Source organism: Festucalex cinctus, chromosome 3 (assembly GCF_051991245.1).
Source record: "Festucalex cinctus isolate MCC-2025b chromosome 3, RoL_Fcin_1.0, whole genome shotgun sequence".
Classification (NCBI taxonomy): domain Eukaryota; kingdom Metazoa; phylum Chordata; class Actinopteri; order Syngnathiformes; family Syngnathidae; genus Festucalex; species Festucalex cinctus.
The window spans coordinates 22,774,032-22,799,951 of NC_135413.1; the positions used below are offsets into that span (position 1 = coordinate 22,774,032).

General features: G+C 40.3%; 1 protein-coding gene across 2 annotated transcripts in view; it reads right to left on the reverse strand.

Annotated features, from left to right (window-relative positions):
- The window catches only part of smad3b (SMAD family member 3b), a 141,747-nt gene that overhangs the window by 104,515 nt on the left and 11,312 nt on the right, over positions 1-25,920 (reverse strand). Inside the window, exon 3 of one of the 2 annotated variants that reach the window (XM_077516761.1) lies at positions 2,980-3,101. The gene's annotated coding sequence lies outside the window, so the exon portion shown is untranslated. Of the gene's footprint in view, positions 1-2,681; positions 2,742-2,979; positions 3,102-25,920 lie in introns of those variants that run through there. The other variant, XM_077516762.1, reaches the window with a different exon arrangement.

Here is a 25,920-nt window from a genome sequence, read left to right on the forward strand (position 1 = left end):
TATTATTTCATAAATAATATAAAAATTCACTAAAAATGGAAACATGCACTGGTCATAATATTAGGCACCCAGTACAATTTAATCTAACTCCTCAAATGTTGTAAAAACTACAAAATAAATAAAATAAACATTTCATATCAAGCACTTAATTCTGGATAGATTATACTGTGTATAGGTTTTATTTGGGAGCCACTATTTCTAAAATTGAACAAATTAGCACTGAAAATGCTCAGCATGTTAAAATGGAAGTCAACCCAAAAAATGTGTTTAAAATAGAATGTTGTATGCGCCACCACTAGTCTAAGCACAGCATTCTGATTCATATTTTATTTGTGGAATATGAATTAAGCAGAAAAATCCACCCATTTTTTTTTCAATCTCAGGAGTTGGCGGCCATTTTGCCCCATGCTGTCGACTGAAAATAACATCAGTTACTCAGGGCTTAGATAACAAGTAACCAACCAATCGCGGTTCACTTGTTTTCTGAGTTTGGTCATGTGACATTCACGAGCTCAGCCGTGATTGGTCGTTATCTGAGTCCTGAGGAACTGTGATATCATTTGACAGCAAGAGACAAAATGGCCGTCCCCTGAGATGGATAAAACCGGATATTACGGTAAAGAAATTTTCACAGTTGAATTCTGCTTTAAATATAACTTTTACCATAACGACATTCACCCACCATATTTTCAGTATGGAGTAAATTTGGCTTCATGGAATTGTTGATGTGGTTGTCATAGCAACAGTAACAGACAGAGGTGAGTGGCTGCTTTACTGACATCTTACTGGCTTACAGAGAACTATAGCACAGATCACATATAGTATGTCAACAGGGTGTGATTACTTGCCACCAAACGTCACGTAAAATGGTAGCCATAGCACAACTTTCAGAATTCCATATATTGCTCCAAATTACCGTACACGGATGACTAATTATAGCTTCAGTCATAGAACATGACTTTTCTCCATACAGCTGAACATAGGAGCTACTGCTTCAGTACACATAGTGTTACATGACATTTGCACCAGTGCCAAAGGCAGTAAATCTAAAAAGCGTTTCATCCCAGTTGGAGTTTCCATTGGTAATCTTCCACTAGTGCCGCAGCTATGTAGTAATTAAGGCCAGAAGGGGCAGAACCGAACAGAAAGTCAGTAACTGTTCACACTAGTATTCAATATAAAGTTCGACTGCAGAAATAGAAAGATTTAATAAGTGAATAATTTGGTCGGGCATCCACTCTCCTGGAATGATACCAAAGAATGAGAATTCTTTCATCATTTAAACTGGTAACAACCAGACCCTAATTATGTCATCATAAGTCACATCTAGTCTCTACTAAGGCTTAGCGAGTTTGAAAATTATTGCAAATTTTTTTGCAGTTTTTTTCAAGGTCCTCTGCCTATATATATATATATATTTTAACAAACACAAGCGATAAATTCAGCTTTATTACAATAAACAAGATCAGATTTAATATACATCCATGTCTTTATTGTATACGTTATTTAAAAAAAAAAAAGGCAAATTAAAAATGAATGAATAAGTAAGACAGCTTATCTTACTTCACAAAATTCTACCAAACTAGTGTGGCATAATCTTAAATCAGTAAGTCATAAATCAGATCAGAATATAACAATTATGCAAGGAGATTTGTGGATTTAACACGTCAACTTGTCATGTTAGAGATGGGCGAGTACCAAGAGCAGGTATCGGTATCAGGCAGATTCCTGGTCTTATTTCAAGGCATCGGTACATTCCCATTAAGATGTACGACAACATGGATTGGGACTTTTTCTGGTCACTGTATTATTAGTTTTAATTTATTTATTTGTGTAATTAAATTCATTTTATTGTGTGTTTGATACAAAACATGTATTTTATGAACAAATGGAAAAACTATAACAGAAAATTGACATTAATTTCATACCATTAAGAAAAAAAATACTATAGTCGGATAGGTTTTTATTTAAAATTATGTCATTGTGATTTTTTTTTTTTTTTTTTAATGTATCAAAAATATGAGCGGCACCTCAAGAGTTGAGTACTCAAACTGGTATCGAACATCCCTATTTCATGTTTCATGATTGCTTTGAATTTGTCTAGTAACGGTATGAATAAATAAAATATATGTGCAATTCGTGTCGCTTGCGGGTGCGGATACAGAGACCACACTAATCCATTATTTATACAACTAAAAACTTTTTAATAAATAAAATAAAATTAATAAATGGATGGAGTTTAACCATCTCAAAATAATGTTTAAAGCCCACTATGAAATTGTATCAGTTAAAATACAAATTAAATAAAAAAAAAAAAAATGAAAGTGAGTACAAATAAGAGGAACAGATATTTTCTCCAACAAAACAAAAAGAACGATGTATTTCAACTCACGGTGTCAGATTATGGAACAATCTGGATTGCAGAACAAAATCATCTCCGTCTATCTGTATTTTTAAAAACTTGACAAAAGCTCAATTGATCTTACTCTTTTTTGAAAATACCAGCAGCAAAGCCTGTTCATGAAAAATATGCCTATACTGGGGTGCTTACTATAATCTGACAGAAATGAAACAGCACTATGCATGCCTCGCAGGGAGGCTGGATAGCGAGGATTTCAGTAATATCCACATTTCAGTAATATCCACAAGGGAGCCTGTAATTACTGAGACAACAGTCTTACCATCAAGTCACACCCGCTGATGCTGAACAGGCGTTCTGTTAATGTGCCTGCGTTGTCCTCTCACTTACACAAAACAGTAACACAAAGTTTGTCATTTCCTTTCATTTTAGCACGCTGAAGCAAGTCCTAAGTTGCCTCCCAATTCCGCTAAAAGAGTCAAGCATGCTCCAGATGAACTTCAGATAAGAGTGCAATGTTGCCGCAGAGCTGCATGTGATCACACAGCAGACACGCAGGCAGGAATGTGTTTTGTCACTAGTTGCGCACACACACACGCACTAATTATTGGCTATCTTACCATCAGCGTGGAGGATGGCAGATGTGCGTCTTTTGGAAATGGGATCCGCCGCAGCCAAGGCTTGCATCAAAATTTCCATCCAGAAACACTTTATTTTTCATCTGGTGCGAATGTAGAAAGTTCTGGAAGGATGACAGAATATGTAACATTTCTAAAAAGTTGACTTGCCTAGTGTAAAATAAGCTAAATGCGATGACAGTGAAAATGTGTCAACAGTAGGGATGTCACGATAAGAGCAATATCGTGATATCGTGATATTAAAACTGCCACAATAAGGTTGTCGTCCTGTTCACAATATTTAAAAGGAACACATCTGTTAAAAAAAGTCAGGTTGATTTCCATTTGTGCAGTTCTAGCACCCTCTAGTGGCTAGTTTATTAGTGCAATTTAATTTTATTTGGGATGTTTTGGCCATCTATGTTTAAAATCTATCCTAACTTTCAGAAGATGAAGGGGAACCTAATTTGCTTATGAAGCGATCAATGTGTGCTTTCATTAGCAAGTAAGTGCCTCATTATTGTTATTAGAGATTGTAGGTGGTTTATATGCATTGCTGTTATGTTCAAAAGCACGATGTATTTATTATGTACAATATTCTGCTTTTTTTTAGTATGAGCTCTCTTTTTTACAATATTGTGATCTTTTTTAAATATCGCCAACACCCCCACAATATCGTGATAATATCGTATCATGATGTTTGGCTATAGTTACATCCCTGGTCTACAGTACATCAACATGCAAAACAGCCCATTTCTACTGTCAAGATGAGATGAACTATTCATAAAAGATCAATCAGCAATCAATTCCACATGATCACATATCATGTCTGAAAATCCAGCAAAAAAATGACAACTATTGCATTGAAAAATCCCGCCATTCTTTTGGTTACATAATATTTGAATTAAGGACAGGGCATGAAAGCAGACATGGCAACTGCAATGTTCATTTGTGCAGCACAAACGGCAAAAAAAAAAAAAAAAAAAAGACAAAGTCTCAAGAATAGTGCCCCATAATCATACCAGTAATGACATTGTGTTTGCTTTGCCTAAACACTAGGGGCAGTGACCTACACCCATGAAAACACACATATAAACATAAGTCCACAATCCCACGGAAGCTGATGAAAGCGATGAAATTACAAGAAAAACGCTTTAGTTTGTGTCATTCAAAGAAGAGCAACAAATATATATATATATATATATATATATATATATATATGAAGAAGACAAATATTAGGAGATTCATAATGTCACAATGTGAAATTTATTTGCAACGATAACAGTTAATTGTGCACATTTTTAAAAGTTATCATAAACATAAATCAACCTCAATTCAGATTCACGGTCAGGTTAAAAAAAAAAAAAAAAAAGAATAAATTTCACTAATTAATCAAGTTAATAATAAAGTCCTTATCAACCTCACCATAGATGAAAAAAAAGATTAAATAAGTTTGGACCAACAAATCAAAAACCTTCCCCTAAAGAAGAAGTAAACATTTTTCACACCCAAACTCTCCGCCGTAAAACTATAAATATTATCATTTGCCGATAAAATTGGTAGGGCTGACTTGGAGCCAATCACAAGAAGGAGTCATGCCATATCGGCCATTACGAAACTTTCTTCAACGCTACATTTGCGTCCGTATGTCTGGGTCATTTCAGTGCATGAAAACAATCGGTGATGCCCTCTCCTGGAGTAGTTTTCCAGGGCTGTTGTCCCAATGTTATTTAATTATTAATTAATTAATGTATTTATTTGTTTGTTTATTATTTTGGTGGGTTTAAAATAAAAAGAGTTTTTGCTTTCTGTAAATCAAGAATATTTTTATTTATTTATTTTTTTTTTGCATCTTCCACTCACACTACCAATCTCATCCATCCATCCATTTTCTTGACCGCTTATTCCTCACAAGGGTCACAGGGGGTGCTGGAGCCTATCTCAGCAGTAGGCTGGACTGGTTGCACTACCAATCCCATCACTAAAAATTTATTTTGTCTGGTGCTCATGTGATGCTCCCCCAAATTTTCCATGGAGAAAACCATAACAGCTAGCGTACGATTTTCCAATTTAAAAAATACTTTGAAAACCAATTTTCCAATTCAAACTATTACATTACCGTTATACACAAATTGCATGCGCCACAAAAAATCCTGGCATATGCATCACCTCTGTTCCATCTGGCTTCGACACTGCAGCAACAGTGCCACATGCACGGGTATGAATGAGAACATTAGTCACAAGGTCAGGGTTCGCGTCAGGGCTGTGGTCGCAGGAGACAAGTCAAACATCCGCCTCACTCGCGACTGATGTTTGCGATTATTAGCTGCCAGGCCCAGCAGGTGAACAAACACTCCGGTATGTCTTCTGTGGAACGGGCAACAACTTCCGAGGAGATGATGCTGACGTAATGCTGCTCTCTTGCTCACATTCAAATCCGTCTGCGTGGCTCCAGTCGTAGGGTTGGGCAATTCATTCTGGCTTCCCACGATCATAAAAACATTACACACACAAACACACACAAAAAAAACCACACAAACGATTAACGTGCCAAACGGCATGGTGTGTTTTTGCGACTTTCTTGTTGTGAAAGCACCCTGAATGCTGCTTGTGGAGCAACTGGTAACCGTGTGACAGATGCTTTTCTGCCCTCCCTGTGTGTGCTTTAAGTTGTTAAATGACACCCTGCTTGGACTTTACTGTAAAAGTAAACACACAACAAAAATAATTCCTCACATTGTATATTAAAATAGAAGACATTCTTCATTTTAGAAACATCGCCAGTGCGAATGCTAGCAGTAAATGTAAAATCCCATTGAGGGGCTAATGGAAAATTAGCATTGAGTTCTGGGCACACAAAAATTCACACACAAATGTATTTATTTATTAAATGTATTTTTCAGGGTAGTTCTGTTAGTTTTTCATTCAAATTAGTTATTTTCAAAAATGCTTAGTTTAGTTTGTTTCGGTATTAGTTTTTGTAAGTGTATTATTTGTGTGCAATATAATTAGGGCTGTCAAAGTTAAAGCAATAACTAATTAATTAATCACAAAAAAATCGCACTAATCACGTATTAACGCAGATTAATCACACTAATAATTTTGGCCACAGATAATACTTTAGCTGACGTTAAAGGTAGCACAGATTGTATTTGAGCAATAAACTGAACTACATGCATTAAAAAGTAAAGAATTTAATAAATGTTTGTGTGTGACATTCAGCGTATTTGTTCATGTCAAACTATTGGGGTCATTTTTCTTCCCCATGTTAAAGTATGCAAGGAATTAACTCATTAGTAAAAAAGGAGGATGAGCATGTGCAATGAATAAGAATTTTTGAAGACGTCCTCATAACATTAAATGTTGGGAAAAAAAACATATAGCAGGTAAAAAAAAAAAAAAAAAAAATTAATTGAGCAATTAATAATGATTAATCAATATTCTAAGATGTGATTAATCTGATTGAAATAAATAACTGTTTGACAGCTCTAAATGTAATAGAACAACCCTGAATCCTAATTACAGTTAAGAATATAAATGATTCATTCAACAAGTGTATACAGTATATACACAGAGTATATGCGTATGACTGATGTAGACTCAGCTCGAGCAAGTATCTCTTCCCACTTCCTTAATAAATGCTGTTTTAGTTGTTAGCTTTTCCCTCAGCTGTCCAGGTTCCCCGCCCTTCCACTCATCCAAACCTTCACCCACAATGCACCTGGAACAAGGCCAGCGTTGCTGTTAATTTGGCCTCATTATTAAGTTAAATACAGCACAGGCTATGGCGCTGGAGCTAATGAGCAGCGCAAAAGCTGGCTGTGCTACTCCCAGCCTCCCTGCCCCGGCTATTACCGAAATTAGAGAGTGGAAAATGACTCCAGGGTTGTGGAGGCATTAATTGAAGACATGAATGAAGCTGTCTCTGATCAAAGTAAACCCAAAATTCAGACTGGGAAGACGTCAGCCCCCCTCTACCAAATAAAGAGGTCCAATTTAGGAACAGAACGTCCTTTTTGGTTTAGCAACATCCACATGTCAAGGATGGAATGTTGCATTCGGGAGCTGGACCACGGTAAACAAAATGTCTTGATGATGTACGATGACGAATTGTCTAACCACATCTATTGTACTTAAGTTTGTGTTTATACAAACTGGTTTGTTTAGACAGACTTTGTTTGGTCTTGTTTATTCATTAAGAGGCTTTGTGGGCGGTAGCATTTCTGTGCAGCCGGTCTTGTATAAAGAACTTGAAGCGACACTTCAGTAAAAGTACCTTTACAAGTGTCTTCACACAAAATAGCTGGTAGAAATTTAAACCACCTTTTGCTGCACTTCGTTATTAATAAAAAAAAAAAATGCCTGAACTTAACTCATTTGCTCCCAAAAACGTATAAATATGTTCTATTTTAAGTATTACCAGTGTCCCAAAAACGTACTTATACGTTTTTTGTTTTTGTTTTTGTTTTTTTGATGCGAGAGCATATAGAAGGCTTTGATGCAGCCTCTAAACTGACGAGAACGGTTGAAGCAATGGTAGTTATTACAAAAATGGCCAGCAGGTGGCAGCAGAGTATAAGAGATCAACCACGGCCAGTTTTAAACAGATTTGTGAATAGTGATGAAACTTAGCTATATTCTAATGCTAATTGCTGCAAAACGGAAACAGATAGAAATACCCCTTCTTTTTTTTTTTTCCTGATTCCATGTTTTTATAGCAAAGAGAACACAATATTCTGTGGGCCTTGCAAAATCAGTCATAATCCAGTAAAACCTCTGGGAGTGAATGAGTTAAATATTGGAAGTAAAAGTACAAATATTCAAAGAGAAATATGTGGTTAAAATGTGAATATATTAATTTAAATTTCATCCCTACCACATCCGCCTTGTGCACTGCGGTTCAAGCGTCACGCCATGGAACAATTTCTTCAGGCTTTAGTTTGAATTAATGAGTAAGTTAGATGGTTAGAGGAAACAGAACACATTTTATTTAGGAAATGAGGCAGAGTTCAAGCCAAAGTTGCCAGAAATATGAATAAAAACACATAAAACATCGAAAAAGACTGTCCCAACTACCAGTAAGCTGAAAATGCATTATCTGTTTCTCGCTTAGGATAAAGAATATATGCTTGCAGGTGTTGTTGTATTCTCTGTATGCACTCTGCATATGGTCACATGTGTAAATAATGGAAAGGTTGATTAGCATGAAATTGATGCTAGTTTGATCTACCCATCTATGGTATTTTGCATTGTTAGCTTTAAGCTAGCTGACTTTGATAAGACAAAGTTGATGTGATTTGGTTAAATACACGTCATTGTCTTTCCTTTATGTCCAGTTTTAGTAAACTCAAGATGGAAGTGGCAATTCATAACTTGAATCAAGCATTTGCATTCTTTTTTTTTTTCTTTTTTTTTAAATATTTTTCACTATCTGCCAAACTGTTGTTTGTTGTGAACTTTGCTGCCATCAAAGGTTGCTAAGTTGAGTCACTTGTAAGTCAAGGTTCCACTGTTTTTACACTTGTTACATTACAAGCATATGTGCAGAATTGAAGCCAGGACTGGACTGGAACCAATAATCGCCCCTGGCATTTTGATTTAGGCCCACCAGCCCAGGCAAATCCCTGACCACCCTTGGCTACCACGTAGCTCTACCACTGATGTTTACTGGTTCCGTTCGTACTCTATATTGTAAATAGATGAATGTGCTGCACCTTGTTAATTGTGGGCCGGTCTATCGGGGTAAAATGGAGGGAAAAAAAATTGAATAGCACCGTATTGGCCCCAAAGGACACAGGCCCACCAGGCATCTGCCCTGTATGCCAGATGGCCAGTCCAGCCCTGATTGAAACCGAGCACATACGCTGCAAAAAATATACATGAGGGACAAACAAACACTTAAAAGACCTGAACAAACTTAAAATGTTCAAATGGTGGAAAAATACACACTTGTAAGGCCTAAAAATGTTCAAAGCTGTCCTCTACCCTTGCAAAGTGTCTGTCTTTAGTTACGGCAGGGACTGTTTGTCATCTTGCAATTCAGTCAAGACCGTGAGAGTCTCGAAGGTTTAGGAGTTCCTATGTTTAGACGACTTTGAGGGTTTTTCTGCTCGAGCCCTCTCTAAATTGTCCAAACATGACCACACTGGCATTCATTTGCACTATATCCCAATGCAGCTTATCCTGACCACACAGTGACAATGTTTTTTTTCTGGGCGATACTAAGGAGATAGCTGGCCAAAAAAAAAAGTCTTTGAAACAAAATCAGCAGCTTACGGAGCTCAACAAGAGGCTCCGTTTTGATATTAAAAGAGAGGAAAAGTTCAGCTCTTGGCTGACGAAGGGCTCTAAGAAGAGATTGGCCTCAGGTCGGATGAACTTGGGCGGCAGATGATGATAATGATGATATGTTTCCTGGAATCGATAAGGACACCATTGTGTTGATTTTTCCCCCCCACTTTTATCCAGCTATGAATATTCCGCACTGTTGTGTAACACTGCTGGGTGTACACTGAATGCAGAGAAAAGGGTCAAATAGAATACTGTATCAATTAACTGACTATAGTAGCATCAAGGTCTGACATTTAAAATTCAGACATTGTGTGGATAGATTCATGGATGGACAAGAGCTGCTGGTAAGCTCACTTTACGGAAGTGTTGCAATCTCTGTTTCAAGTCAGAGGTTGTATTTAAGTGAGCTTTGTTCCATTGCTCCGCTGAGACCCATCTCCCCTCGCTGCACAAGTTTAATTAAGCGTGTGGCTGGCGACAGCGTACAGCAAATTCCTGTCACAGTATTGTGTCCTCTTGCGGGGCCTGCTTCTGCAGGAGAGCACTTAGCCATGTTTATAGCTACACAGGTTCAAAGAAAGGCCAGCAGCACAATAGAACTGGACGAGTTGGCTGAAGCGCCGCTGTGACGAAAACAGCAAGGACTCAAAACAACAATATAAAAGGAACGACTTTGTAAGGAAACTCTGTCATTGAATTGAATTTTGACAAAAACATTTCCGACACAGCAGGGTTCTTAACCAAATGGTCCTGTTATTTGTTTTACTACCGCTAATTTTAATTGCTACATTAGTCAAAAACATACTGTGCCGAGTCCAAAATATTTTTGAGGGTTTGAGTTGCGAAAGCGAGTTTGTTGGCATCAACACTATTGGCTCAGTGAAAGGTTAGGGCAGGGGTCTGCAACTCTTTAGTCTTTAGTCCCGCTCTTGTGGCTCCCTGTGGATCTCTAAAAAAAAATAAGAATATTTTTTTTACTAATTAATTTTTTTAGATACAATATTCTTTGAATTAATGATTAAATTAAATAATAATTGAATTTTTTTTTAAAAATGTCAGAGTCCAAATTTGTAAATTGTCAGAAAAATAAAAATAAATGGTAGATGAAAAAGTTGTTTTAAAATTACCTAAAAATGTCCAAATCGTGACCATAAAATATCCTAAACTGAAGAGGAAAAGCTGAAAATCAACACAAATGTCCATGAAATTGCCATAAATGTCAGATAATTTTTTATTTTTTTTTAAAAGCCAGAAAATAAATTTAACAATTAAATATTAATTAAATATAATCAATTAAATATTCAAAAAATGTCAGTCCAAATTTGTCAGTTGTCAGAAAAAGAAAAAGTTGATGAAAAAGTTTGTTTTTAATTACCTAAAAATGTCCAAATCATGACGATAAAATATCCAAAAATGAAGAGAAATAGAGAAAATTAAGATAAATGTCCATGAAATTGCCATAAATGTCAGAGAATTGATTAAAAAAGGCTGAAAATGTTTTTTTTAACGTAAATATAAATTGTCCAAAAACAAAACAAATCCTGAAAATGACTATAAAATGTAAATAGTCAAAAATATCAGAAAATTGATAGCAAAAAAGCTAGCAAAAAAATAGACATAAAGTATCTAAAAAAGGAAGAAAAGAGGCCGAAAATTGACATTACATAAATTTGCCAAAAATGTCATCAATTTTACAGAAAGGCAGAAAAGCCTAAAAGTAAAAAAATAAGTATGAAAACAAAATCAAATAATAAAAATGAAATCCAAAAATGGAAGACGAAAGGTAGAAGAAAATAAATATCAAAAGTATTGGATGCTCTAATTAGCCTTGGGCCTTCGTTACATGAGGCTAACACTAACACATTGTTTCCTTCAACACAATGTTCAAATGTTTTGAGGCTCCAGACAGAATTTTGGTTATTTGTATGGCCTAAAATGGCTCTTTTGACAGTAAAGGGTGCTGACCGCTGGGTTGGGGTCATAACAGGAGAGCATTGTATTGCTTAATATATCAATATGTATTACACTGTTGGATGGTTCAAACAGGTCTCGTTTCATGTTGGCTTCCCGTCATTAGAAGAGAAATCTGTGCATATTTGGCGTCAGTGTTGGTGAAGTGCAGACACGGAGGCCACATGAAAGGGATAAAACTGGAGTTTGGGCATTGAGTAAATGTTTAGCTAACACTGCTTCATCACCTGCTCAGCATTTCACTAAATAGCGGGTCCACGCTGACCATCAAATGAAGTCAGGGCTAGCAGTCAGTTCTCCTGGTGGCCTTCTCACCCCCAACCAGCCCTTGTGACCTGTCCTTCAGACCCCCCCTCCCACCAACGCTTTAATCCAGCTAACCTTGTCAAAACCACCAGACCTCATTCAGAACAAGCAGATGACTCTGTGCACGCCAGCGGCCTCTATAAATAGAAATTTCATTGAGGAGCAGTGGGCTGAATGGGAGGTATTGTAAACAGCAGGGCAGCCTAAAGCCTCTCCGGGGCTAACCTGGGAAAGTGATGGAAAGTGACGTGCTGCAGCCATGAGGCATGCGGTACAATAACAAACTGACACCACTGGGCCACTGTCCTTCACTTCACATCTAAAGGTTTTAGTTGACCTTGAAACTGCATAATAACCACAGTGCATTCCTTTGTTGAAGCAACAAATCATTGTGACTGATGGTCACAGGAGAAGCTCTAAAGTCGAACACTATGTGTTCTGTGGCATCGCTTGACGACGGCTGTTGAGCCGAGTTTTTCCTTTTGACTTTTCAGGAATGTTTTTACAAGAACTTCTGCTTGAACTCAAATCCTCTTTTGGCGCTTTCAATGTATTTCCAAGGAAATCATTTCTGAAACCATCCAGTGACCGACTACTTTGTAAAAGGCAAAGAAACGCTTGAGGAAAGAAAGTAGTTGCACTGATTTCTTTGAAGAAAGAATTCTTGGCATCACTAAGTAGATCAACACGGTTGCTTTCTGGTCTGAGATGCAGTCTGTTTTCAACTAGTGTGTTTTGAACTTAATTTAATTCATTCACTTTATATTTATTCAGTGATCGATTTGTGGGTGGTTTTTGCTCTAGTCTCATAGGTGGTTTTTCAAGGTAAGCACAGTCTAAGAGGTGTTGGCAGGGAGGCACATTTGTAGGTTATATTGTGCTTCCGTGCACTTCTGAACCATTTGGTTCTGCAGTTAGATTTCAGTCAAGCTCCTGTAAGGGAAATCGGTCCAATTAATTATTAAATCAATAATTGTTAATTACTAAATTAATAATCAATTGGCTCATTAATTGAAGGAGACTCAAACTTAATATTCAAATTAAGTTGAGCTTGCCTGCGGAGCACCACATCTCTTTTTGATAATTTTATCAGGATAACAGATGAGAACCTCGTTGAATCAGTCATTAAAATGAAGGTTGTGCCCTTACTACAATTTTGTGAGTTCTTTGTTCAGCTTAGAGGTCACTATAAATTGTTGAAACACACACACAGTAAACCAGGGGTTGAGTTTTGTGCACGTTTATTCTCTAACCTAGGTGGGATAATCTACTTAGAATTCAAAGAAGCAAAACTAACTACTATGATAGGCAATGAAACGAGAACTAAAATAATAAAAATAATCAAAGGAGAAGAAAAGAAGAAAAAAAGAAACGGTCTTAGCCAAGGTGATGGGTTTCTTAAATCGAACCAACATGGGACCCACAATCAACCTAGTTTGCACCAATTTGTACTAGGGCGAAGGCCTGCAAAGTTGCACTTACAGAGGGGGTTGGTCTCAGAAGCAGGACCCTGGATGGAGACTCGCCAAGCCCGTTTGAAGAAGGGATGAAGAAGGTTCAGTTCAGGAGAGGGAGAGACAGGTCGTCCGGCTGGCCAACTGAGCGTCACGGGGTCAACCTGCTGGCTGGGAGAGGCCCTTTTTGGTTTAGGCCTGGTGTGCCTCGAAAGGCACCATCCGTTTGAGCCTTGTGCAGGGACCAAAAGCAGCGTGTTTCGCTGCGCCTGTCGCAACACGCGATGGCTTCTGTGCGTTGCCGTGTGCTGGAGGTTAAGCTAGCTGGGCTAGCCCTTTGTCTGGCAGCCGCGCCGATGGAGACCAGGAAGGAGCCAAGGAGCAGCGAAGAAGCGGGAGCCAAAGAGCAGCGGAAGAGAGAGCAGCGGAAGAGAGCGAGCAGCTCGCAGGGAGCGTGCTTTTAAATTGGGAAGGCGGCGGCCTCCACACCAGGGGGGGGGCCGGTTGAGACCACAGTGGAAAGTTACCAGCTGGGGGAGGTTTTTGGTTGACTAATCAGATTGAATCTGGATCCCATGTGTGTTAAGATTCTAAGGTCAGAATTCAACCAATGCAACACGTACAATTGAATACCTCAAATAAAATGTTACCTAGCTTACACTGTTAAAACGTGCATACACATGAAAGTTTAGTGGAGAATCTGCCACTGCAATGGAACATTTTCATGACATTTCATGGAGTCAACATTTCACAAATGGCAAACATAACATTTCATAATTCATTGTTCTGTTGCAAAATAAGAAAGTCAAGTTTCTAAGAAGGCTTTTACTGTTCTGATTTGTGTGTGTGTGCGCGTGCGCGTGTCAATCAGAGCGTTTGTGGGGGATGTTCTTGTCCTCTCCACCCCCCACAGTGGCATGTTCAGGCCACAGGAGCTCAATTCCTTTGGAACTGAGGTTGCAAAAAGTTACAACCGGCCGATAATCGTTACAGATCCTCCCTTTGGCGATGGAAACGTTCTTCGACAGAACGTTTCGGTCGGCACTTCTAGACGTGGCATCGGCAGGTGGACAGGTGAAGCACAACAATGCAGTTACCAGAGTACAAAGTTGGTGCAAACCCACCCCTCCCCTCCCTTTGCTAAAGCTCGATTCGGCAGTTGGCTATGATGTTATCTTTCCCTCTAGGTCTACACTACGTGTCGTGTATAGAGTGAAAGGGGAAAGTAACAGACGCAACAGGAGAAGAACACGAGAGTGAAAAAATAGAAGTCCAGTAGTTGTCTAGAGGCCTGTGTAGGAATGTCATGTCAATGTGACTGAAAGGGGGCACTTTCGGTTCTTACTATGACTTTGGATCTTTCTAGGGCAAAAGAAAGCTGTATTAAGGGAGCATGCAGGCCGAGAAGACGTTCTCACAACTGAGCTGTTGATGTATCAAACAGATTAGTGCAGCATGTCAAGTCTCAGCGCGGTCACACCTTGCGTGTGAGCGTGCTCTGGCTGGGACACCGAGAAGAAACAAACTGTCTCGTGGTTAGTTTGGTTCAGCTTAGCGTGATGCTAGGCAGATTGAGGACTAGCGTAGTCCTTTTGGTTGTTTTGTCGGGAGACGGTAGATTGGTAATTTATTTGCTACGCGTTGTTAGGCAAAAGGAATCTCGGTCGTGACTCGCGTGTTTTGCCATTTTAAAGTTAACGGTGTTTGGACTAACAGCGTTAACAGTTAAGGTTCTTATTTTAAATAAGAAGCTAATAAAAGCAGTAGCTAAAGGCACATTTCTTACCAATCACTTTAGTTGTTTGGGGAGTCTGCTAAAGTTCATTTGAGTCACTGTACACTTTCTAGGGTGTTTGTTTATGCATATGGTGTCATAAGTATGAGTGCAGGTGTGCGAATGGGTGAAGCACAAATTTAATTGGCTATTCAATGGCGATATGGCGGTTAGGTTTGGCCCTAGCCACTTTAAATATGTCGTGAGCGCATTCATACACAACAGCAGCAAAAACGTGTTAGCCATTAGGCGCCAGGGTGTCTGAAACCACTGTTTGGAAAGGGACCGTTTGGGTCCTGCATCAGTTGGAAAGGCAAATGCACCCATAGGTGCCTGATGGGTGGGAGCTAAAAGCTCCAAGTCATCTTGGATGAACCACAGGAAGAATCACAGGTGTATCTTGTACCTGCTGATGGTGGTCAACAAAGGTGGGCGAGGTTCGTCCCTCAATTGTAACCAAGGAAGTGAGGTCATGGAGGTTGGACCTGATTGGCTGGTCCAGTCCTGTTGTGATGACCTCCCTTTGACAGCTATGTGTCATGTCATGGGCGTATGATGTCATGACCCCCCCTTCGGCTACGTGGAGCCACGAACGGCAGAGATGTGCGGTCCACGGAGGAGCAAGAAGAAAGCCCATGACAGGAAGCAAAAGGTGACCCCCAAAAGCGAATGTCTTGGCATGAACAGGTGAGCCGTCGACAGGCGAACGAGGAAGGCACGCGGCGGCGGTGAGCCACACAATGAGCAAAAGCAAGAGAAGAACAATGGACTGCAAGTTCATTGAAATCAGATAAGTGTTGTTGAGCACAAAGGCTGACAACGTGTGGCCCAAAAGAAGTACTGCAGGCGCGAAAGCGGGGGCAGTGAATGGCAGGGCAGTGGTGCGCACCATCTGCATTGCAAGGGTGGGCAGGGTGGGTAACAAATTGCTCAGAAATAGGCACAATGCGCCAAGCAGATTGCAAAGAACAACCACTGTGTTGTTTGGGTTGTTCGATGACAATTTCAGGTGCGATTTCAAGTTCAAAGTCCGCGGTGAAGCTGAATGGTTTGCTTCAAAAGTGAGGACAACGGCCTCAATTTGTGTCATGCGTAGCTCGGAGGTGCAATCCAAGTCGCATTTCGTAAGGTGGCAGAGTTGTACACCCTGAGTGGGATGTTCAACTTGGCCGAGGGGAGAGCTGGTGTTGCGAAGGTGACCTCTTGAGGGCATCTCGGAGACAACAGGCATGGTCCCCCCTTGAGCTGGGTGAGAGTCCTGGTGTAAGTTTTGTACACTCAGAACCGGTTCACAAGAAGGCTCTGTTAGGCTTAGTGCATAACAATTGGCAGTTTTGGTCAGCGGTGCTGCAGGCAGAGGCTGCCGCACCTGTGACCAGATTTTGCGTCGGTCGTAATCTATCAGGGGCTTGAAGCGGCCCAGCAGATCTTGACCAATGAGGAGCGGGACTGATTCCACAGCAGACACGTACACAGGGTGGACCAATGTGTGTGGTCCAATCGTCCAGTGTAACGTTGCCATGGAGTCCAGATGGGTGTTAGTCAGTGCAAACGCACCGATCTCCAATGAGCAGTGGTTGAGGCGGAGCATCCGGCCACTGTTCTTCAGCATGGCTTGAAGTTGGTTGAAGAGCGTGTTGGACATTACTGTAATGTCAGCGCCAGGATCAACCAAAGCGTCATAGTCTAATGTTTGTTCAAGTGTCGTCCTCAAATAGAACTTACGTGATGCACCTTTAATCTTGAGGTTACCTAAGAGCTGTTTGAATGGTTGATTCGACTCGGTAACAGGTGCACTGGCAGAAGGCAAAGAAGGTGCTGGATCCAGTTGGACTGAAAGAACGGTGTTGTCCGACACCTCTGGCTCATTGATGGCTGTCGGCTGACTGTCGTTGGACAATTTGCGCAGCCCATCAAGAACTTTTGTCCAGATGTTGCTGTCAATTGAGGAGTCACCTGACGTGGATGGGGGCTCCTGAGGACTATTTGTGCGGGGAGGTTTCTTTTTGCGAGGTTTTGTTTTCGCAAAGGGTTTCTCCCGTCCACAACCACGGCTGGAGCTATGACTCAACCGCGCAGGTGCACTGCGGCCGTACTGGTGCTGCTGATGAGAACCATTTTGAGGCCGTTGTGCAGGATTTGATGGGGAAGCGGCGATGTCATCGTCGCTTTGCTGTGATTCGGACTGTCGTTCGACCTCGTCTGAACCACCTGCAACATGGTAAACAGAGGATTCCACTGATTTAGCAGCGTTTTCGCGTAAAAACACAAAGGCCTTGGATGCAAGTTCACGTAGCTCTAGGCTACTTAGCGTGCGAGGACAAGTTGTCACACCCAAGAGGCGGCTTGTGTTTGGGTGGAGGTTGTTCAAAAATAGTGTTTTGAATTCTACCTGTTCTTCCATGTTGGGTTCGTTACGATGCCCAAAGTATGCCTTGCGCAGGCGACTATAATACAGGCTGGGTGATTCCTTTCGGCCTTGTTTTACTGACCAGGCAGCAAGAAAGCTCATTGCTGATACTGGGCCATCAAATTCACGAGACAATGCGTGACACAGTGCTCGATAATCATTCAAGATGTGGATCGGCTGGCGGTCGATCCAATCACTTACTTCTCGAGTGGACGTCAATTTCATGAGGTAAATCTTGTCTTCCGTTGTTGCCTGTGGGAATCTCCTCAAATGAAAATCAAGGTCTTTGAGGTACACAGAAGTATTATCAGAGCAATCTTGTTTTGGCTGAAATTTCTGAATGTGCTTGGCAATCGTGTCTAACTCTTTTGTAGACATGCCTGGTTGCGCCACATGATGAGGTGAAGAAGCATCTGCTTGTTGAGCAGGAGAAGGAAGGTTGGCAGCAACTGGAGACGCACAAGAAGGCGTGGCGCCTAGCGGGGGTGCCGAAACAAGAAGTGTGCTTCTTGGTGGAAGCACAGAGACAGGTGAGCTTGCTCCTCTCAGTGACACTGCAGAGGGAGGGGGCCCCCGTGTGTGTTGAGCGGCAATTGGAGAAGTGCTTGCCATGGAGCGAGTGGGAACCGGAAGTGGCACAGGTGGCTGAGAAGCAGGTCCAAGATTTGCAGAGGAAGTCTGCAGCACATCAGACAACGTGGCAGCGTCTGAAAAAGGAACAGGTGCGTGCACCACAAGTGGATCAAAATGCAAAGGAGAGTTCACCTGAGACAGGTCCTGAAAGGGGACCTCCAAAGCAGTGGTTTGGGACGGTGTCAATGGACACCTGGTGTTACCTTGTGGGACTTGCTGCAATTTTGATTCAGCCTGGGATGACTCGTCATCCCGGCCAGTGTTGAAGGATGGATGCTGCAATCGCCGGAGTTTTTCTTCCATTGCCATCAACTGAGATTTCAAGCGAAACGTCTGCCTTTTTCCTTCAATGCGTTCATTTTTCAAAAGTCTAATCTTTTGAGTTAATTCCGCAATTTCATCATTCGCGAGAGCTAGCAAGTACTTGTCAAATTCATGCTCAGTTTGGAGATCAATCCAATGGGCTTCAGTGGGCTGATTTGATAGTTCTACAATGCATTCTTTTAGCTCACGAATTTCAGATGTGGCATTATGCCAATTTTGTTCATGCGTGCGGGCAGTTTGTGTACTCACTTTAAGTTCCTGTGTCAATTTTGTAACTTGGTTTCCCAAGTCCACGCGGTCAGATTCATGCAACCATGCTTCCAACTCGGTTAGCTTGCTGCTAACTTGGGCGTGAATTTGCTGTTCTGCTGTCAGAACGCTTTTCACTTGTTCAAGCTCATGGTCACTCAATTTCCACCTAGCCACTAAATTCACCATTAGTCGGCTGAGGATTTGTGCCATATCTTCGTGGGTTAACGACCCTTGTTGAGCGTCGCAAACGAGTTGCGCAATGTTGGTGTCAAGAATCTCTGCGCTAGCGCTGGCTGTCGCGTTGGCATAGCCTGGAATGAGATTGTTAGTCACGGTCGCAAGGGCATTTTGAAAAGCATCCATGGTTAAAAGTAGCGTTATGATATCAAAGATATGCGTAAGCTCACTTTACTCAATTTGGAAGGACTAATTGTTAGCCAATTAGACAATGCTGAAAATGCTTAATGATTAGCTTTTTGGGCTCAATTAGTTGATTCAAAATGTTTTACCAAAATTATTAAGGCACAGATTAAAGGATGGTATCCAACTATGTTACCAATTATTTTAAATGGCAATGCACTAAATAATTGAGAACCCTCAACAAAGTATTGTGTTAAGCAATTTAGTCTGCTAAATTACTATTAACCACAGCATATATTTGAGGTTACAGGTTTTAGGAAACAAAAGTCTACTAAGGACAGTCACATTAAATTAAAATTACATTTAATTCAATAGAGGTTTCCAAAAGTGCCTAAAAATTAGGTAAACACTTTTACTACAACGAGAAAAGCTATACACTACTGGTTGAGTGTTGCTTTTAATTAAAACAAAATTAAGTACTTGAAAATGGTGGTTAATTATTTCAACAAACTCTTTGGTAAGTCAATAATTAAAGTTATCAAGCGTTTTAATTCTGTTAGCAAAAGTTCATCGACTGCGGTACCGTGAATAGCCACAGGAGGACGCCGTCGGCGTTTAAACGCAACGAGGTTCCTGTGTGTAGTGTAGAGTCGTACTTTTGTTCGATCAATAAAGTTTTATGACTTTACCGCATAGACAAAACAACTCCGTCGCTCGTAAGTGACACAGAATGTGTCTTAAAACGAGTGTTTAAATACCTTGCACAAGTTTTAAAATCGTAGCACTTGGCAAGCAAAGTTGTTAGCAAGGCGCAGCTAACGTAAACTTTGTCAATGAATGGCACGTCACCGGAAGTTGCGCGTGCGTATGTCACCAGCTGTCAATCTGTCAAACACGTTAAATTCACTCCTTACGGATAATCGCGCGTGTTGTTATGCGCGGCACTGACGCCGAATTATCAAGAAGACACTAATAATTATAATTTAAATAAATCAAGGAGCGGAAACCACGGAAACGTTTTAATTCCCACGGGTTTATATCGCGATACTAGTATCATGTAAGGACTCGCTTCGAGGGGAAAGAGAAAACTACTACTTCCTGTAAGACGGTGTTAATTCATTAAACACGACGGAATTAATGAAGATTAAAAAGTGCAAAACGTACAAAAATATTAACCCTAAACTCAGTGTAAACACTTGGTGAAACAGGAGTAGGAAAAATATTATAATGTAACGTTTAAGAGTGGCGAAGACACGTGATGTTAAATTGTCTTAAATCCAGTATAACTAGTTGTTCAGTGCTACAATTTGGCAGAGACTGGGCTCTCAGTGGGGGGTCACGTGGAGAGACGTGATCCTCTTGGAGCCACAGTCAAATGAGGAGCGACTTGGAAGTCTGGCCGTTGGGCCCGCCCCTCAAATTAGTTTATTGGTCGACTGGTTTCAAGGGGTGGTTACCTGAATCCCAGTTAAGTTAAGGATACGCCTCCAAAGATGGCGGATCTTAACACGTGTGTTTTACACAAAAGGCTAGCAGTTTTAGCACCATGTGCCTTACGCTAAACCCGACAAAAGGGAGTCAACTTAACACCTTGAGAAATGTGCTGTGACTCAAATGGTGGTCTGAATGCAGAATTTCGTGCACTAGACTATTTCCTCAGCCTAAAGGCTTGTAACGTAATCAGGTAGCTAAGCTGATTGCGCCACGTGAGGTTTGGAATGTATTTTTAACCCAATCAGAATTCGTGACGAGCTAGAAAAAGCATTCCCAGGCCTAAAAAGTTTTGCATGCAATAGAAAAAATGTGATTGTTACTCTTCCACTTTTGTGTGTGTAACATTCACATAGTCGACAAATTCATTCTCTTCTCAATAACTAGTCGTTAGACTGTTATTTAGCGCTTCAAATACACTGCTTTTATACAGCGGATTGGCTCTGGCATAAAGTTTTAGTTAGGTTGCTATGGAAACGAGCTGAAATTTTCCCAGAAGAACACGCTGCACTAAGCTGTTTTTGGATTGTTACATGTGTGTGTTTCACAAAATATGTAACATAAATTGGCCTCACCAAAGGGGCACCATTATGTAAGGGAAATCGGTCCAATTAATTATTAAATCAATAATTGTTAATTACTAAATTAATAATCAATTGGCTCATTAATTGAAGGAGACTCAAACTTAATATTCAAATTAAGTTGAGCTTGCCTGCGGAGCACCACATCTCTTTTTGATAATTTTATCAGGATAACAGATGAGAACCTCGTTGAATCAGTCATTAAAATGAAGGTTGTGCCCTTACTACAATTTTGTGAGTTCTTTGTTCAGCTTAGAGGTCACTATAAATTGTTGAAACACACACACAGTAAACCAGGGGTTGAGTTTTGTGCACGTTTATTCTCTAACCTAGGTGGGATAATCTACTTAGAATTCAAAGAAGCAAAACTAACTACTATGATAGGCAATGAAACGAGAACTAAAATAATAAAAATAATCAAAGGAGAAGAAAAGAAGAAAAAAAGAAACGGTCTTAGCCAAGGTGATGGGTTTCTTAAATCGAACCAACATGGGACCCACAATCAACCTAGTTTGCACCAATTTGTACTAGGGCGAAGGCCTGCAAAGTTGCACTTACAGAGGGGGTTGGTCTCAGAAGCAGGACCCTGGATGGAGACTCGCCAAGCCCGTTTGAAGAAGGGATGAAGAAGGTTCAGTTCAGGAGAGGGAGAGACAGGTCGTCCGGCTGGCCAACTGAGCGTCACGGGGTCAACCTGCTGGCTGGGAGAGGCCCTTTTTGGTTTAGGCCTGGTGTGCCTGGAAAGGCACCATCCGTTTGAGCCTTGTGCAGGGACCAAAAGCAGCGTGTTTCGCTGCGCCTGTCGCAACACGCGATGGCTTCTGTGCGTTGCCGTGTGCTGGAGGTTAAGCTAGCTGGGCTAGCCCTTTGTCTGGCAGCCGCGCCGATGGAGACCAGGAAGGAGCCAAGGAGCAGCGAAGAAGCGGGAGCCAAAGAGCAGCGGAAGAGAGAGCAGCGGAAGAGAGCGAGCAGCTCGCAGGGAGCGTGCTTTTAAATTGGGAAGGCGGCGGCCTCCACACCAGGGGGGGGGCCGGTTGAGACCACAGTGGAAAGTTACCAGCTGGGGGAGGTTTTTGGTTGACTAATCAGATTGAATCTGGATCCCATGTGTGTTAAGATTCTAAGGTCAGAATTCAACCAATGCAACACGTACAATTGAATACCTCAAATAAAATGTTACCTAGCTTACACTGTTAAAACGTGCATACACATGAAAGTTTAGTGGAGAATCTGCCACTGCAATGGAACATTTTCATGACATTTCATGGAGTCAACATTTCACAAATGGCAAACATAACATTTCATAATTCATTGTTCTGTTGCAAAATAAGAAAGTCAAGTTTCTAAGAAGGCTTTTACTGTTCTGATTTGTGTGTGTGTGCGCGTGCGCGTGTCAATCAGAGCGTTTGTGGGGGATGTTCTTGTCCTCTCCACCCCCCACAGTGGCATGTTCAGGCCACAGGAGCTCAATTCCTTTGGAACTGAGGTTGCAAAAAGTTACAACCGGCCGATAATCGTTACACTCCCATGTACTAAATCAAGGGTGTCTGAACTATGGCCCGGGGGCCATTTGTGGCCAGCCCTCCATTTATAAGCGGCCCACGGCATATACTAAAAACGGCATTTGCTACAAATAAATTTGTTGTGTGTATTGTATAGCTTTGCTAAATATGCAATGATGCAAAATAACTATTAATAGGGCAATTTTACCAAAAACGCCTAAAACATAAGGTGCACCCTGTCATGACTAGGATCATGCAAGGGTTATGCTTACAGTTATGACTAGGGTCATGCAAGGGTTATGCTTAAACTGTCATGACTAGGGTCATGCAAGGGTTATGCTTACTGTTATGACTAGGGTCATGCAAGGGTAATGTTTAGTACTGTCATGACTAAGGTCATGCAAGGGTTATGCTTACTATTATGACTAGGGTCATGCAAAGGTTATGCTTACTGTCATGACTAGAGTCATGCAAGGGTTAGGTTTGGGTCACAACCTGGTTTGAACTGATGTAATCAGCATCTAGTTTCAACTGGTAAGATGCTATGTGATGTCAGAAGCTGTATGATGTCGGGAATCTTTATCGGCATGTAACTATGTGATGTCTGGAATCTTTAATATCTATCTGGTCAAGAGCCAATCAGATAAATCCATGTCAGTCCTGTTACCCACATGTCTTGCCACAACCAATCAGATCGATTCACTGTCTATATAAGCCTGTCTGAGAAATGTGTGTTTTTGTTGGATTATTACTTCGGTTACCTCTGTTCCTCTGTGCAACTCTCATTGTTTCTCGTCTAGTCAAGTTTATTCCATGCCTCTCGATGTAAATAAAGAGTTAAAATCTTATTTGTGTCTGCACTTGGGGACCCAACCTCAGCACATAACACACCCAAAGTAAGTTTGAAGCTGTTCCTCAACCATTTGAAGTATCGGCATAGTATTTATTTATTTATTTTAAGATAACCCAGAGAATTTTTGCCACGGGTGGAAAAGCCGTATTATTAATTAACAACTAAACTAGCAACAGCATTTCTATTCATTCTTCCACTATATCTGCTCTGTGTTAAGGTCAAAATTGTGAACATTTCATATTAATGATTCCCACGTAAATGTTTTTTTTTTTTTAAATTGTCATCTTATGTCAGATTGCTCCTGTATTGGTTTTGAATGTAGAGATGAAATTAGGCTGCTATTCAGTGCAGGAGTTGATATTTTCTGCTGGGTCACAGGGTCTCTGAGTACCCCAAAATCTTGTAGAAATTTTCAAAAGTATTTGTCACATAGAAACTAAGGTGTTTAGGTAGCAGTTTTTAAAATAACACTAATATATAGACAAAATGCAATTGCTTTATGGACTCATTTACAGTAGATGTGTTTGATAAATTTAAGTAAAAAAAAAAAATGTCAAAGCGGTCCTTTGCATCCGTAAATTTTTCTGCATGTGGAAAAAGTTTGGACTCCCCTGTAGTAAACCATGTGGAGCGGGAGTGAGAGAGTGAGGACAAGAGCGGGGGAGAAGCTGAGCCACGTTTAAGCCACTCATTTGATTCACAATTCACACGCAGATCCCAGCCAGGGGGCAGGGATTTTGAGGAGGAGAGATCAGTAGCCAGGCTTAACTTAAAATGTCAAACGCTTTGCTTTGACTTCATGGAAAAAAAAAAAGAAGAAAAAAAAGACAGTTCAGAGACCCGCAGCAAACCACAAGCTACCAAACATTTGCCCCCACTTCTTATTTAAAAAAAAAAAAAAAAAAAAAAAAAAAAAAAAAAAAAAGTCAAGGCACAGACTGGCTCTTTCACATAGCCCAAGCCCTAACGGCCAGCGATACCCAAATTTCAAACTGCCACTAATTCGAGAATTAGTGCTCATTTATTAATCTAAAGAGAAAGATTTTTGCACAGCACATTCATATCCACAACTTAAAAACAAAGTAATCACCCACATGCATTGACAGTCCTCAGCAATCAAGACTACAGTGTTATGCAATTCTTTAGTTATCATACTGCAAGGTTAGTAAATGGACCTTTAATGAATCGCCATTTTTCCAGGGGTAGTGTGAGAAACAGCATTCCACCTCTCTATTCTCCTGTACAAAATCATCGTTCATGAAAGGGGAAAAAAGGGCACTTTCCGAACAATCAATCATAGAGGCGCTACCATAGAGCAGGGGTTTGAGGTGCTGACTGACTCCCGCCCCTTTATTAGCCTATGACCTAATGCAGGCAAGGAGTGAGACTTGGTGAGGAACTGATTCCCTCTTTTCAGCTCCACACCTGAATCCCTCCCCATGTATGTATTTGTTAAACCCCCTGCACTGAAACCACTGTGAGTTCAGGAAAAGATTGGGTGTTGGGCGATAAGCAATTTTCCATGCATGGCGGGCAATGAAAGCAGCCAATGCAGCCTTTGTAAAAAAAAAAAAAAAAAAACAGTAGTCATGTTGACATTTCAAAATTTCAGAAGCATATTGCATTCACTTGGAAAAAAAATCTCAGTTATTTCTAAGTCATTTTTTGAAGGGATGCGTTCTTTTGAGTATTTTTTCTTGTTTTATTGAATATTTTTTCCTGTTTTTTAAAAATATTTTATCCCAGTTTTATATATATATATATAATGTTTTTCTGAATATTTTTTTTTTGTTTTTCAGGATTTTTTAAAAACTTTTTTTTCTGAGTAATTTGTTCCCCGTTTTTCTGAATGGATTTTTTAATGTTTTTCTGAATAATATCCTCTTGTTTTTCAGATTTTTTAATGTGCTTTAAAAAATAAAATAACAATAATAATACTGCAATTGGCTGGCAACCAGTCCAGGGTGTACTCCGCCTACTGCCAAAAGCCAGCTGAGATCTGCGACCCTTGTGAGGAATAAGCGGTCAAGAAAATGGATGGATGGATGGATGGATAATAATAAATGGAAAACATTTAGAAATCAGAAAAAAAATCAGGAAAAAAAAAGCTAAATAAAAAGCACACACAAAAATAACTATTTAAATAACAGTCAGAAAACAGGTCTTTTCTTTTTTTTTTTTTCAAATGAATGGATTATGCTTCCATACAAAATGACAGTTAGAGGGAGAAATGCAACAACTGTCCTGAGTCTACCGTTCACAAGTGAATTTCAAGGAACGGAATGTGATGCAAGAGCTGGACAGGCTACCTGGTTGTGTGCTTCACTGGGACAGGAAATGTTGTGTTTGCATTGTGTCTCATCTGAGAGGTGTTTCCAGGAACTCCTCAAGTGGCTTCCTCTCTGCCTAAAGCTTGCCACTGACACCACAGACTACATAAGTGTATCATAAATGCAACTTACATTTAATTGGATTTCAATTCCTATGTGTACAGACTACAGAGCCTATGACCATGAAGGTTGCAAATAACCTTAAAGATTCATTTTGGATGGCAAAATAAATAAATAAATAAAAGTCCAAAATATTTTCAGTCGTTCTTTAACAGAACTGCTTGCTACTTGCGTGTGCAAAGGCGCTGCTGAAGGTTCACACGCTTTTGATAAATGGCACCCTCTGCTGCTCAGTTTCTGAATCATCCCCGTCATTAATCTATGGAGTGGAGAAGAGCCAACTCTACAACAT